This window comes from Protopterus annectens, chromosome 2.part1 (genome assembly GCF_019279795.1).
Source record: "Protopterus annectens isolate FY-2018-M chromosome 2.part1, PAN1.0, whole genome shotgun sequence".
In the NCBI taxonomy this organism is placed as follows: domain Eukaryota; kingdom Metazoa; phylum Chordata; order Ceratodontiformes; family Protopteridae; genus Protopterus; species Protopterus annectens.
Window position 1 is genome coordinate 756739851 of NC_056729.1, and position 14831 is coordinate 756754681.

Here is a 14831-nt window from a genome sequence, read left to right on the forward strand (position 1 = left end):
GTGGTCCATACATTTGACACTATGTGTGTGGGTGAGGGGTTGAATTATTGGAATGGAGCATGCTGATGTGGTGTGTGTCGGTATGGTGCTGGCCTAGGTGTCTGCAAAGTGCGTGGATATCCATGCACACAGTTCTCCCATGTGGCTGCCCTATACAGGTGTTTTTGGACAGATGCAGAACATAGCTGCCAGGGTGTGCAGTTCACTGCCTCCAGCCATGGATGGTGACTGTGTCTGCCAGGGGTTCCATGGGCACATGCAGGTATAGACCTTGAGGTGTTGCTCTTCCCTGATGATGACAGGTGTCCGCTGGAACCATGCCCCACATGGGACTGGCCAGGGCCACATGCATGAGGCTTGCTTTGGTGTGGTGTTGACAGCACCCCCAGTGATGTGCTGGGGCTACTACTTCCACTATGGGAGTGACTTTGCATTCTAGCAAGTCCACGTCGACTACCAGATGTTGGTGTATCTGGCCTACATCCACGTGGCCATCACACCACTGCCACCAGGTGTTTGAGCACAGACATACTACGGTTGAGGAGGCCCACCATCTCACCCCACCATCTATCCATGATCTCACTGTGTTCACAGAGGGCAGCAGCAAGTTCACGGATGTTGTCACTTTCAGATGAGTAAGCAGCCCTCTGCAGCATCAGGCCCTGTCTGGTGTACATTTCCATACATGCCTGTGCCTCCATGACAGCCTGAAACATGTGCCTGGTGGTACCAGTTGTGGCACCTCTGCCAGGGGCAGGATGAACAGTGGCCCTACCACAAGCACCCTGGCACATCTGCCTATGTGGTGGCCTGAAGGACATCTGACTATGCCTGCTGTGAACAGACAGCTGGCATGGTCACCACACTACCCTGTGCATTGCCACTAGCCACTAACTGTCCTTCAGCTATGGCCACTGTTGCTGTGGTATGTATAGGCACAGAAACTGTGTGTGGGGGTGGGGTGGTTAAGAGGGGGATGTCAACTGTTGGCACTGTGTTGACCCTTGACAAATCCACCTCTGCCTCAAACATAGTCTCATCATTGTCAGTGTCTACGTGCACATCAACATCAAGTAGCCTGCAGGAGGGACCCTGACCCACCTCGCCAACTGTGGGGGGAACATGGAAATGCACTTTAAGACCTGTCCAACATTGCATAACAATACGCACACACACACACACACACACACACACACACACACACACACACACACACACACACACTCCACCTTAATACCTACCTGTCTGTGATGCTACAGACACAGTCTCATGTTTATTCCCATATGTTGCCTGTCATACATCACACCTGGTGACACACACTCATTAATGTCAGTCATTAACATCTCATTCCTCTAAATTCTCACAAAAGTGACAACAACACAAGACCTGTTACTCCATTAAGTCCATGCCCTGAGTGTAGTACTTTGTACATAGCGTCACTGCTATCATTCAGTGTTCACCCTGTGTATGTTGGGATTTTGTGAACTTGGCTCCTATATGTGAGGTGCTGATATGTTCCCTCCATATTGTTACACACTGTACTGTCATGTGTACGTATTGCTCAGTACATGCCTGACATGCTGCACAATCAACCTATCATGTGACAACTGTGATATATGTATACATTCCCTGAGGTTGTCTGGTAATTCCCCAGTGCATCTGTAGTGCTGCCTACATGGGTTGTCATTCACTTCCCTGCTATATGCAATATTGAGGGTATACCTGGTATCTACTTCCCCCTCCCAATGCATGTTCCATGCTATAGACCTTAGTAGAGTATCAGTTGTCCAGTGATTACATATAAGGCAAGTATTCTTGTTTTGTGTTGTGTCAGTCCATGTCCATGTACTGCAAAGGGAAGTACTGCTGTATGAAAAACTCCACAGTCACACATGTGTATACATGGCCACCCACACAACCACACACACACACACACACAGACATCCTACATGCAGCAACCTCCCTCCACTACACCACATTGAACCAACAGACAAAATGAACACACACGCACACACACACACATACACACACACACACACACACACACACACACACACACACACACACACACACACACACACACACACACACACACACACATACACACACAGGAGAGGTTGCACAATGATAGTACACACAGTCCTCCCATTACATACAGTCCTCCCATTACCCAACTGTCAACATGCATAACATATGGTACACAACAGCATGCAGTGCAGCTATAGTCAATCCATGCTAGCAACAGTATACATGTGTGTGAGGCATGGCCTGTGTTAATAAGTTATACCCCTTCCCCTGGGGAATACTGCACCCATGCACATAGTATTGCTGTGCACCTGTTGTGCATCCTGACATGTACTGTGCACCGAAACCCACAGGTGTACATCCCATTGCTGCATGTGTAGTACTGTGTCAGTTATGTCAGCTGTAATGCTCACAGCCCCTATGTTGTCAGGCAAAACATACCTGGGATGATGTGTGGTCTGATGTCAGTTGTGAATGCTTGATGTGTGGTTTACAGCTCTCAACATTAGCAGACCATGTATGAACAAGCCAATAGTATTACACTGGAAACTGCCAGATCATACCATGGCTCTGGGGTGTCTACACACTGTTATTGATGTGATGCACCATTCTTTGATCTGCCATGGGACAACATCACTACATATTTTAACAGTACATGAGCCTGATATGTGCCATATGTTCTGTACATCCACATGCAGTGTCTACTAAAGGTGTTAGCTGTGCAGATACTGACCGCATTGCATACAGTCCAGTGTGTGCCTATGTATGCACACTATTATCATGACGTGTTACTGCACCCATTATGTGTATTACAGCAGTCACTAGGCACTATTCCTGCAAGGGGTATACTAGCATGGCCCATCTGCATTTGCTTGTGTATGGTCAGTCTGCCTACACATATTCCCCAACTGTGCAATGATTGCAAGGTCTACTCATGTGCACACCCCTTGGTGTTCACACACCACACACTGCTGTCACTATTTCTGTAGGTGTAGAGTTACATCTGCCACAGTTACTGACCCTGTCCGTGTACAGATACAGCCATTCTTACCATCCTTATGGCTCCCTGCTGCAGTGCACTGGTGTGTCATGCTGACAACCCCTCCCCACCTTCAGCCTTTTCACAGATGCTTGACAGGTATGGGCTACACATGTGTCAGTTTGCAGTGCACCATACACTGCACTGCATGTGTTACAGCCAAGTCCCAGCTAATAATGTGGGCCACACTAATACATTATGCAATACTGCACATCACTAACAGTTGCCATCGTAATACTGGTATATAATCTGTTGGTGCACTGTACAAGGGTGATGTTTCACATGTGTCCCTACTGTAGGCTGTGTGTGCCACCATTATGTTGTTAATCCCTGTGGACAAACTTCACAATGACAGGACATTAGTTATCTCGCAGCCATCTGACATTCCTTTCCAATACCCATCATGGTCACCATTGTGATGCAGTGCATTTCATAGCAATAATACGTGAACATGTACAGCATGCATCCAGGGTAGGTGTGTTAGATGTGTGCATGGCATATACCATAGCCATTACATGCCCTGTGTATTTGCAAGCATCAATAGAAACCATACTCACCAGCCACAGGCTGCTGCCTTGTTGGTATCCCAGAGGGACCTGCATAAGAGTGTGAGAGATGCAATGTTAGTGGTTACAGCTGTGGCATTGCTACAGGGTGGGTACAGCATTACATTACATCAACGGTATGAGTCCACAATACTAGCAGTTATGCACCTCTGTTCATTACTACTCTGCAGCAAACAATATTTATGACATGTCAGATATGCATGCTCTACAAGGCATATGTACAGATAGCTATGAAAAGAATGAGGAATGGAAAGGCTGTTGGTCCAGATGACATACCTGTGGATGCTTGGAAGTGTTTAGGAGACATGGCCTTGACATCTTTAACCGGGTTGTTTGATGGAATCTTGGAATGTGAGAGGATGCCTGACAAGTGAATGGAAGGTGTTTTGGTACTGGATGTTAAGAATAAGGGTAATGTGCAGAGCTGTAGTAACTAAAGAGGGGTAATATTGACCATTCACAGCATGAAATTATGAGACAGAGTAGTGGAAGCTGGTTTAAGAAGGGAGGTGATTATTAGTGATCAGCAGTGTGGTTTCATGCCAAGAAAGAGCACTACAGATGCAATGTTTGCTCTGAATGTTGATGTAGATGTACAGAGAAGGTCAGAATGAGTTGCATTGTGTCTTTGTGCACTTAGAGAAAGCATATGATAGGGTGCCTAGAGAGGGGTTGTGGTATTGTGTGAGGAAGTCAGGAGTGGGCGAGAAGTATGTTAGAGTGGTACAGCATATGTATAAGGGTAGTGTGACAGCATTGAGATCTGCAGTGGGAGTGGCAGATACCTTTCCGGTGGAGGTGGGATCCCATCAAGGATCAGCTCTGAGCCCTTTCTTAGTTGTGGTGGTGATGGACAGGTTGAGAGCCAAGTTCATACAGTAGTCCCCGTGGACTATAATGTTTGCAGATAACATTGTGATATGTAGGGAACAGGTTGAGGAGACCCTGGAGAAGTGGAGATATGCTCTAGAGAGGTGAAGAAGGAAGGTCAGATGGACTATGACAACATATATGTGTGTGAATAAGAGGGAGTATAGAGGAATGGTGAGGATGCAGGGCATAGGGTTGGCAAATGTGGATGGGTTTAAATACTTGGGATCAACAATTCAGCGTAATGGTAAGTGTGGAAGCGAGGTGAAGAAGAGAGTACAGGCAGGGTTGAGTGTGTCATGAAGATTGTCAGGACTGATTTTTGACTGACAAGTACCAGTAAGTGTGAAAAGGAAGGTCTACAAGAGTTTAGTGAGACCAGCACTGTTATATGACTTGGAGACTGTGGCATTGACAAAAAGGCGGGAATCATACCTGGATGTGGCAGAGTTAAAGATGTTAAGATTTACACTGGTTGTGATGAGGGTAGACAGGATTAGGAATAAGTATATTTGAGGGTCAGCCCAGATTGGACAGTTCTGAGCCAAAGCCAGACAGGCGAGATTGTGTTGCTTTACACATGTGCTGAAGAGTGGTGCTGGTTATTTGTGGGAAAAGGATGCTAAGGATGAAGCTGCCTGGTAAGATGAGAAGAGGAAGGCCATAGTTAATGTTTATGGATGTGGTGAGAAGGGACATGCAGGTGGTTGGTGTGACAGCAAGATGCAGATTACAGGTAGAAATGGGAGAGGTGATCCACTGTGGCAACCCCTAACCAGGAAAATCTGAAAGAAGAAGGCGATGCTCTACATATACAGATGCATATGCATATGCAACAGTGGTCTAATAATGTTCCCTGTGGTCTTATCTGCATGCTCCTCAGCTGGTGGATAGGTAGCACCAACCTCCAAAATGCTGTCTGGCAGTTGATGTTGATTTCTATGGGCAGGTGCACTGAGGATGCTGAGTAGTTCTTCCACTCATGTCAATGGGGGGATGGTCTGCATGACCCCCCCCCCCACACATTGCAAGGTGATCCCTCCAGACTGCAGCAGCACAGTGACAGGCATTGCAAAGCAGGTCTGAGCAACAATGCTGAACCTGCTCATAACTTCGGTTATGGTGTCCGACATTATTGACCCTGTGAATTAGGTCATTTCACAGTGTGGTCCACTCCTACTGGTCCTCTGCTCCCCTTCCAAACAGTATGTGATAAAACGGTTGGAGAGGTATCCAAGGATGACTTCCATTTCTCCGGCAGAGTATGTTGGAAGCCTTCCTATGTTCATGTTGCCTGAAAGACAGAAAGATGGAAAGAGGTCTGAGCAAATCATGCAGCAAGGTTACCATAGTTCTTAATACACATTTCTGTCCCGCCTCAATCTGCAACAACAAACTATTCACACAACCCAATAGGTATGGCACACCTTAACTAGCATTGGGATATATATGCATTGTATTGTAACACACTTTGTGCTATGTGTCTGTGGCCATGTTCCCTGTGTGGACACTATATTGCTGGTGTGTTACACACTATTCACCTGCATGGCATTGTCAGGCCACTATGGTTCCATATATGCATGTGGTATGCTTGCTATGTGATTGCTGCACGTCTGACATTCTGTGTTATTGGGAATATCTATGCATGCTCTTGGACATGTTCAGGGAATGTGTAGAATATTATTACCCACATATGTTCTATAACAGTGACACAATAGCATGTTTAGGGGATATTTGCCAGCAGAGCCACCACTCCAACATCATCTGGCCATGTTACCAGGCAACATCACATGTGGAACGCACCCTGGGGCCTACTGGTCCACACTACCTTCAGGTGGAACCTCCTCAAGGGATGGTGCCACCCCAGGGGCATACACAGACATGATGCTGTAACCTGTGGTCAGGTTCAGGGTTTGGTGTATAGGGAATTACACACAAACCAGGGGGATATTCTACAGCACCATGAGGCCCTCAGTACACACTCACAGGGTCCACATGCTCCTCCAGCTCAGCCTCCAACCCAGGCATCTTTATGTCCGTGAAACTGCTGTTGTGACGGTCAATGGGTGGGAGCCTTGTTCCCATTGTGTCCATATGGGGGCTGATGTGGCTTCCACATTACAGACAACTCTCACCATCCAGGGTGTTTGCCCACCACATGTGTCATATAGCACCCTTGTAGGCTCTCTTCTCTATCTAGCAACCCAAAAAACTGCCACAACTATACCTGCTATCCTTCCCAGAATTCCCAATCCCACCTTCACAGACAAGGACAATACGGTCCCAACAAGGGGCTCACAAGTGACATACCTGTCCATGTTGCACATAGTTACTGCTGTAAATTTGTGTGCATTGATATGTGTGATATCCCCTCCCACATAGCATGCAGCACTGTGATGCATAAATATGGAGCATGTATATATCTACAAGTGTGCGTGTGTTTGTATATATGTAGACGCAGACATATCTCTCTCTCTCTCTCCATAGATATATATATATATATATATATATATATATATATATATATATATATATATATATATATATGTATATAATTATCTTGTATATATCTGTTTATATATATATATATATATATATACATGTAGGTGTCTGTATATCTGTAGACATACGTGTAGATATATATAAATACACGTATACAGATCTTCAAATATACATACATGTATATATATATATATATATATATATATATATATATATATATACACACACATATATATATGACTATACATACATGTACATATATACAAAGAAAAAAAAGACTGGCACATATGAATAATTCAACATCATCTATCCCATTATTATGGCCCAAGTACTACAGTAAATTAAATGCATATATACTTCACATACCTGTTGTGTGATTCATGATTCTTCACAAAATTCTTTTTGTAGGCCTAGCCATTTGTTTGTTGTGTTGTGTCTCTGTTGGATTGTTTCTCTCCAGTAACTGGGTTGAGCTGCTTTGAATAGATTGTAGCATGGCTTTTGTAGGGAGGCACATGATCAGATGATAGCCTCTGCACCAATCAGTGTCCTCCAATTGTTACCTGCATGCAGCATGCTGTGTAGAACTTCCAATTAACATTGTCATGGCAACCCACTACTATAAATCCCTGCATTATTTGGCCATGGTCCCTTTACCTTTCCTGTATGGTGGACATCCTTCCTGTGTGTGCGCAGCAGTGTTACAGACAGCAGGTAGCAAGATCTCTAAGAAGTGGAATTGCAGTCTCAAGGCAGCTACATATTTGTATCAGGTTCAAGAACTACAGTCAGGGTATGGGTAGTGTTGGTATATGCATTGTATAGCACCAGTGTTGCAGGGTTTGTGTGTACATACTAGTTTATTATGGACTGCAGTCTGTCTGCATAGTTCTCATATGTGGGCCTATGTTTGTCTGTACACCACACAGGTCTTGTGTCAGATATATCACTGGCAGTGTGTCTTGAATGCTATCAGTGGTGGCTACATCCATTTGTGTTTATGACATCATATTCTTGTCTAAGTGTGTGTTGCAGACTATCCTGTAACAGCAGCAACATGTTCAGTGTATGATATATTTCACATATAGGCCTGTGTACTGGCCTCTGGCCTCCACTGATATACCAAGCTTTCTCCATATGACATGCAGTAAGGAGTTATTATGTGTTAGCCAGTGATTATGTCATGCTGCCATTCCCGCCATCATTCCAGTGCTGTTGGGCACCCACACATATTGTGGAGAAGGGTCCATATATATGTAGGCTTCATCTGCACAACACATGTATGGCCCTTTGAAGTGCAGAAGTCAGTGTATATAACAGTGTTTTGTGCTCCTGTAAGTCAGTCTCGTGGTGGGGGGGTAAGCACCATCATTAACCTACAGTGTTACAACATGTGAGTTATATCAGTAGTAAGCTGGCTTAAGGTATATGGCTGTACATTACCATACATTTCACCTTGAGAACATTGGTGGCCTACTGATTACTGCCATACAGCCTGTTCTGTTTGTCAGTGCAATTGTGATGATTTCAGTTATGCATTGTTATGTAACAGATACATCCCATTGTGTAAACAGAGGTCTTTTCGCCCTAGGGATTGTGTACAGAGTGTAGTTCAAGGCTGCTGGGCTATACTTCTGCATTACTTACTGTTGATTGATCGTTATCCTGTGGCCGAGTCAGTATTTTCTGTTCTACTACTTGAAGGCCTTAGCCTGGACAGCAACATATGTTATGCTTTCAGATTACTGTCTTAAATGATCTGTTTGACAGTTGCATTAATCTGTTTGTATGTATTTCAAAGTAAAAACTGCAATATGACGTGGCATATAAGACTGTAATTGTACACAATTAAAGCTTTAAAACATATGCAAACCTGAATGTGGTGTTACATGACTTCTCTGTTGGTATATGTTTCTGGCAACAATTGTCTTTTGTATGGGTGAGTCGTACACTGTCCAGCTGATGAGGCTTCAACTGTAGGGAAACTGGCTGTTCAGTGTGGTGTGCACCCTCTAATAATGTATCTTCCTATACATATGTCTGTGTGTGTGTGTGTATGTGTAGTTACATATATGTCTATATATGTATATATATATATATATATATATATATATATATATATATATATATATATATATATATAGACAGATATATGTATCTCCATACCTGTGTGTCGTGTCAGGTCCTGGTTACTGGATTCACAAAAGTTGGTATTGTATTACAAGGCAGACCTGTTTGTATGGGGGGCAGAGAATATTGTTACTTGTAAGATGTATGTTGCTTTAGCACCATCACCCTCATATATATATAGACAAAAAGTTCCTTGCAGATCTGGATAAAGGATTGTAAAACAAAAAATATATAGAATATATCAACATCAAAGCAGTGGGATGCAGGTCCAACCAATGGCTTCAACAGAGATACTATTTATTCGACAAAGAACAGAGAATAAAATGTAAGCACTTTCACAGTATGTCCCACTGCTTCCTCAAACGTATACATATTTGAAATGGAGCTTCCACTTACATACTGTTACTATCAGTCACTAATTGAAAGCACCTGCTCTATGCATTCTCTTCTTAAAGTCATATACTGCATGATCAAAAACAACATGTTGGATCCCATGTATTCTGATAAAAATACATCTAACGTACTTAAGGCACTTCAGTATTCTAAAAATATAGAACACAAAACATTATATACATCCACATAAATATATACAATGTACATAGAAAATGTATATATGTTACAACTCTAAAAGCCTATAATACATATAAAAAGGAGTGTATCTCACCCCCCCCTTTTTTACATATGTAAAACATAACAATCCCAGAAATGTACTGAATATGTATTAGTGTTTTAGGGGTCTACTCTTTAATATAGGCTTAATAGGGACCTTATCATTCAGACCCTTCCCAGAGTCAGCCCTAAGCCTAACTATCCATTTGGTTTTGTTGGTTTCTGTTCTATTTCTCACGTCACCTTGTCTACTGTCTATCTTAGTATTTTCAATCATAAAAAACTTAAAGTTATGTTGTTCTGTGGTATTCTTCACATGCTTGGCTAACGCATTTGTCATGACCTGCTTGTGAATGTCATACAGGTGCTCCCTAATTCTATGCTTAAATTTTCTATCAGTTTTGCCTACATAGAAGGCTTGACAGATTTGACAGGAAGCCAGATACACTATGTGCTCTGTGTCACATGTCCCATTTGCTTTGAACCAAAAGGTTCTGTTTAAATCTGGATGCTGATATTATTTTGAGGTATCAATTAATTGGCAAAATTTACATTTACCACATGCCTTAACCTCTCTATCTTGGTTCATGTTGTTAAATCTGGGGTAGCATGACTGCCTTTTAATGTTAGTCATATTCCTATACACAAAATTAGGCCTAGTACCTACAACTGCTTCTATTTCTTGGTCCGCTGTTAAAATAGACCAATATCTCTTGAATATGGCTATTCGTACATTGTTAGCATATTTCAAAGACTTCCTATGGTTTGTATTACCTTTTCTCTTAGTCAACCTTCCTACCACTGTCTCAGAGAAATAAGGTTTCCCTTATTCACCAATATCATCTTTACTTTTTCTATTATATTCTTCAATTTCCTCTGTTGATACCCTCTCTGTATGAACTTGTCTTGTAGGCTGGACATTTCAGTTTCAAAAACTTCAGAATCCACGCACAACCTAGATGACCTCATCCCTTGCCCCCTTATAATGTTATCAAACACATGTTGTGGGTGCATGCTTGTTCTATGGAGATATGTATTTCTATAATAGTCTTTCCTGTGTACACCAGTGGTGAGTTTACTTTCCTCAGTGACACTGATTTTGATGTCAAAAAAGTCTAATAGCATGGAAGAACTCTTTATAGTGAATTTTAGAAAGCTAGACGTGTTATTCAAAAAGCTAAAGCATATGGCTAATTCATCTTCAGTACCTTCTCATATGAAGAAAAGATCATCCACAAATCTCCTATAGCACTTAATGTCGCTGTTGAATCTACCTTTTAATATATGTTCATCTTCCCATATGGCCATAATAATGTTGGCATAGCTATTGGCACAGGGTGTGCCCATAGCTATGCCATCTAATTGAAGATACATATGGTCATAAAAATGAAGGCATTATTTTCAAGAACAAGCTCCATTAGCAGTGTTACCAACTCTTTCTGTGCCTTGTTCCCTTCCAAATTGTTGTCCAAAAACCGCCTTAACATATATATGCCCTGCTGATTGGGAATCACTGTGAATAGTGATTGAACATCAAGACTTACCATAGTGTAGCCTGTAAACCTACCATTAGTGGTACAAAATTTAAATAGATCTACTAGAAAATTCTTAGAATCTTTTAAGATATATTGGTTTGGGTCAACCAGAGGTCTCATGACCTTTTCCAGATATATAGATATGGGTTCGGTACACCATCCCTTGCTTGAGACGATGGGTCTCATCGATGGATTCAAAGGATCCTTATGTACTTTCGGCATACCTTACATGACTGGAACCAATGCTTTTACCATGACAAGATACTGATATACCTCATAATCTAAAACTCTCAACGCTAAACAGTCTTGTAGTGTGTTTCTAACTCTGTTTTGTATACCTACTATATCTATTTCTGATATTCTTTTATATGATTTATCTTTACAAATGATATCTTCCATACTGTTCTTACAGAACCTTTCATCCATCACTACAATTGGTCCACCCTTATCTTCAGGGCGTATAAATATAGACTTATTATCTTGCAGTGACTTAAGTACGGCTCTCTCTTCATGATTTAAATTACAAAATACTTTTTTATGTCTGCTAGCCCCCCCATCAGATGTTACATTGTAAAATGTGTTATATAAGGCTTCAGTACATAGCTTTTCATATACATTTAATACAGGATGGTTCATGGGAATAAAGGTACAAGGTTTACGTAGACTTCGCTCATTCTGCACATCAGGATTCATATCACTCAGGCCATTATCACTGTACATGATTTTCAACATAGTTGTTCTCATGAAACATTTTAAATCTAATATATAGTCTGTTACCTCAGCAGATTGTGATGGAATAAATGATAGACCCCTTTCCAGTACATGATGTTCATTCTCACTTAGTACACTTGAAGAAATATTCCAAACTAAAAGTTCCTGTTGCCTGACCACATCTTCTTTATTGTGTGTGTGCTGTTGTGCAAGTTCTAATCGTGTTTCCTCTTTCCCCTCATTCTGCTCTGCGATCTGCCTCTCATTTGGGTCTCTCTCGTGGCTATGGGTAAAGGGTAATTGATGGAACTTAGCTTATTGAGCCCTATCGATGAAACTGGTCGATCTATATTGATGTTCTGAGTTGTGATTATGTTTACAGCTGTCTGTGGCGCTGATGCCAGTGTTTTGCATTTAGCCCCCATTTGCTCATCCTCCTATTGTGTACCAATATTGGAACTAAAATTTATAACCTTCATAGGAATCTGGGACTGCTGTTGAATTTCTGTTGTAATGGGAACATTTCCCTCATGACTTGAGGCAATATATTGGTTGAAGTTAATTCCTTGATGTTCTCGTGGCGTATGGACTAATGTCTCTGCCAGTTGCTGATTGGCTCTACTGCCCTCTTTCAGCCACGGGAACACATGACCATTCATAAAATCTTTCTCATCTCGCTTGAGCTTATTCAGTTTATATTGCATGGCTCTTTTCTTAAAAAGGGTTAGTAAATCCATCACATTCCCCAATTTGATCTATCAAAGCATCTGGAAAGTCGGCATAGAGATGATTTTGTAAGTCTGTGATCTTGCCCACCAGTTTGTCTTCTTCCGGTTTAAAGAACACTATCATAAGGTTCATATACTTAAAACTTAGTTCATTATTCAGTTTTTGCCACTCTGACAGCAAAACAGGGTAAGCATTCCCATATGTGGGCATCTTGAGAATGCGCAGACCCCTAGGTATGACCTTTGCAGACAAGCAGGCTTCAAAGTAAAAATGCTGCATTTGTAGTTTATTTAATTTGAACAAATAATCTTCTAAGCAGTTCATTTTGCTTCACAGGGTATCTAGATTAATGCCACATTCAAGTTCCACATTGCTACTCACTGTTGGTCTTTCCTGTAGTAGTGGATTAACAGTTCTATTAAGTGATTCACGTAAACGTGTTCTAGTAGATAAAAACTCTTCTCCTTCTCCATGTTCAATTGTTGAGCTCATACCCTCTTCCAGGTGCTTTTCTGCCATGGTTCCAGGTACAAAGGCAAAACAAGTGGAATCCAGACAAGAAGTTCCTTGTAGATCTGGATAAAGGCTTGCAAACTAAAAAATGGGTTCAAGTAGCCCATTCCCAATTCCCTCTACGAGCTACAAATGGCAGCGGCACTTTGCCGTAGTGCAATACAGCTGAAAAGCCTGGCGCTGCAGCTGTGATCTATGATTTATTTTGTTGTCAGACTGACAACAAAATAAATAAATACTTAAATAAATGCATTACATCCATGGCTGTCTCTGCCCGTACATAGATTACAGCTGCAGCGGCTAGGCTTTTCAGCCGTATTGCTCTACAACAAAGTGCCGCTGCAGCCATTTGGGTTCAAGCGAGCTAGCTCGGGAATTGTTTGTCTTGCTACGCTACCGAACCCCTATATAGAATATATCAACATCAAAGCAGTGGGATGCAGGTCCAACCAATGGCTTCAACAGAGATACTATTTATTCGACAAAGAACAGAGAATAAAACGTAAGTGCTTTCGCAGTGTGTCACACTGCTTCCTCAGATGTATACATATTTGAAATGGAGCTTCCACTTACATACTGTGCTTCCACTTACATACTGTTACTATCAGTCACTAATTGAAAGCGCCTGCTCCATGCATTCTCTTCATAAAATTATATACTGCATGATCAAAAACAACATGTTGGATCCCATGTATTCTGATAAAAACACATCTAATGTACTTAAAGCACTTCAGTATTCTAAAAATATACAACACAGAACAATATATATATATATATATGTATATCCACATAAAATATATACAATGTACATAGAAAATGTATATATGTTACAACTGTAAAAAACTATAATACATATAAAAAGGAGTGTATCTCACCCCCCCCTTTTATACATATGTAAAACATAACAATCCCAGAAATGTACTGAATATTAGTGTTTTAGGGGTCTACTCTTTAATATAGGCTTAATAGGGACCTTATCATTCAGACCTTTCCCAGAGTCAGCCCTAAGCCTAACTATCCTTTTGGTTTAATTATTTTCTGTTCTATTTCTCACATCACCTTGTCTGCTGACTATCTTAGTATTTTCAATCATAAAAAACTTAAAGTTATGTTGTTCTGTTGTATTCTTCACATGCTTGGCTAACACATTCGTCATGACCTGCTTGTGAATGTCATCCAGGTGCTTCCTAATTCTATTCTTAAATGTTCTGTCAGTTTAGCCTTCATAGAAGGCTTGACAGATTTGACAGGAAGCCAGATACACTATGTGCTCTTTGTCACGTCCCATTTGCTTTGAAGCAAAAGGTTCTGTTTAAATCTGGATGCTGATATTGTTTTGAAATTACATTTACCACATTCCTTAACCTCTCCATCTTTTTTTTTTTCAATAATATTTCTTTATTGTTTGTTTTCAGTATACATCATTTCAACAAGAGTAGCCACAGGTTCTATATGACTGTTATAACCACAATATTTTAACAACATATTTACACTATTTACATGAATGCTTTCACATTATGCTAGTATAAAATAGATAAGCTGTGTTTTCTCCAGGGTTAAACCATCAGGTTAGAATAGTGCTATAGCATGCTATGATTTTAT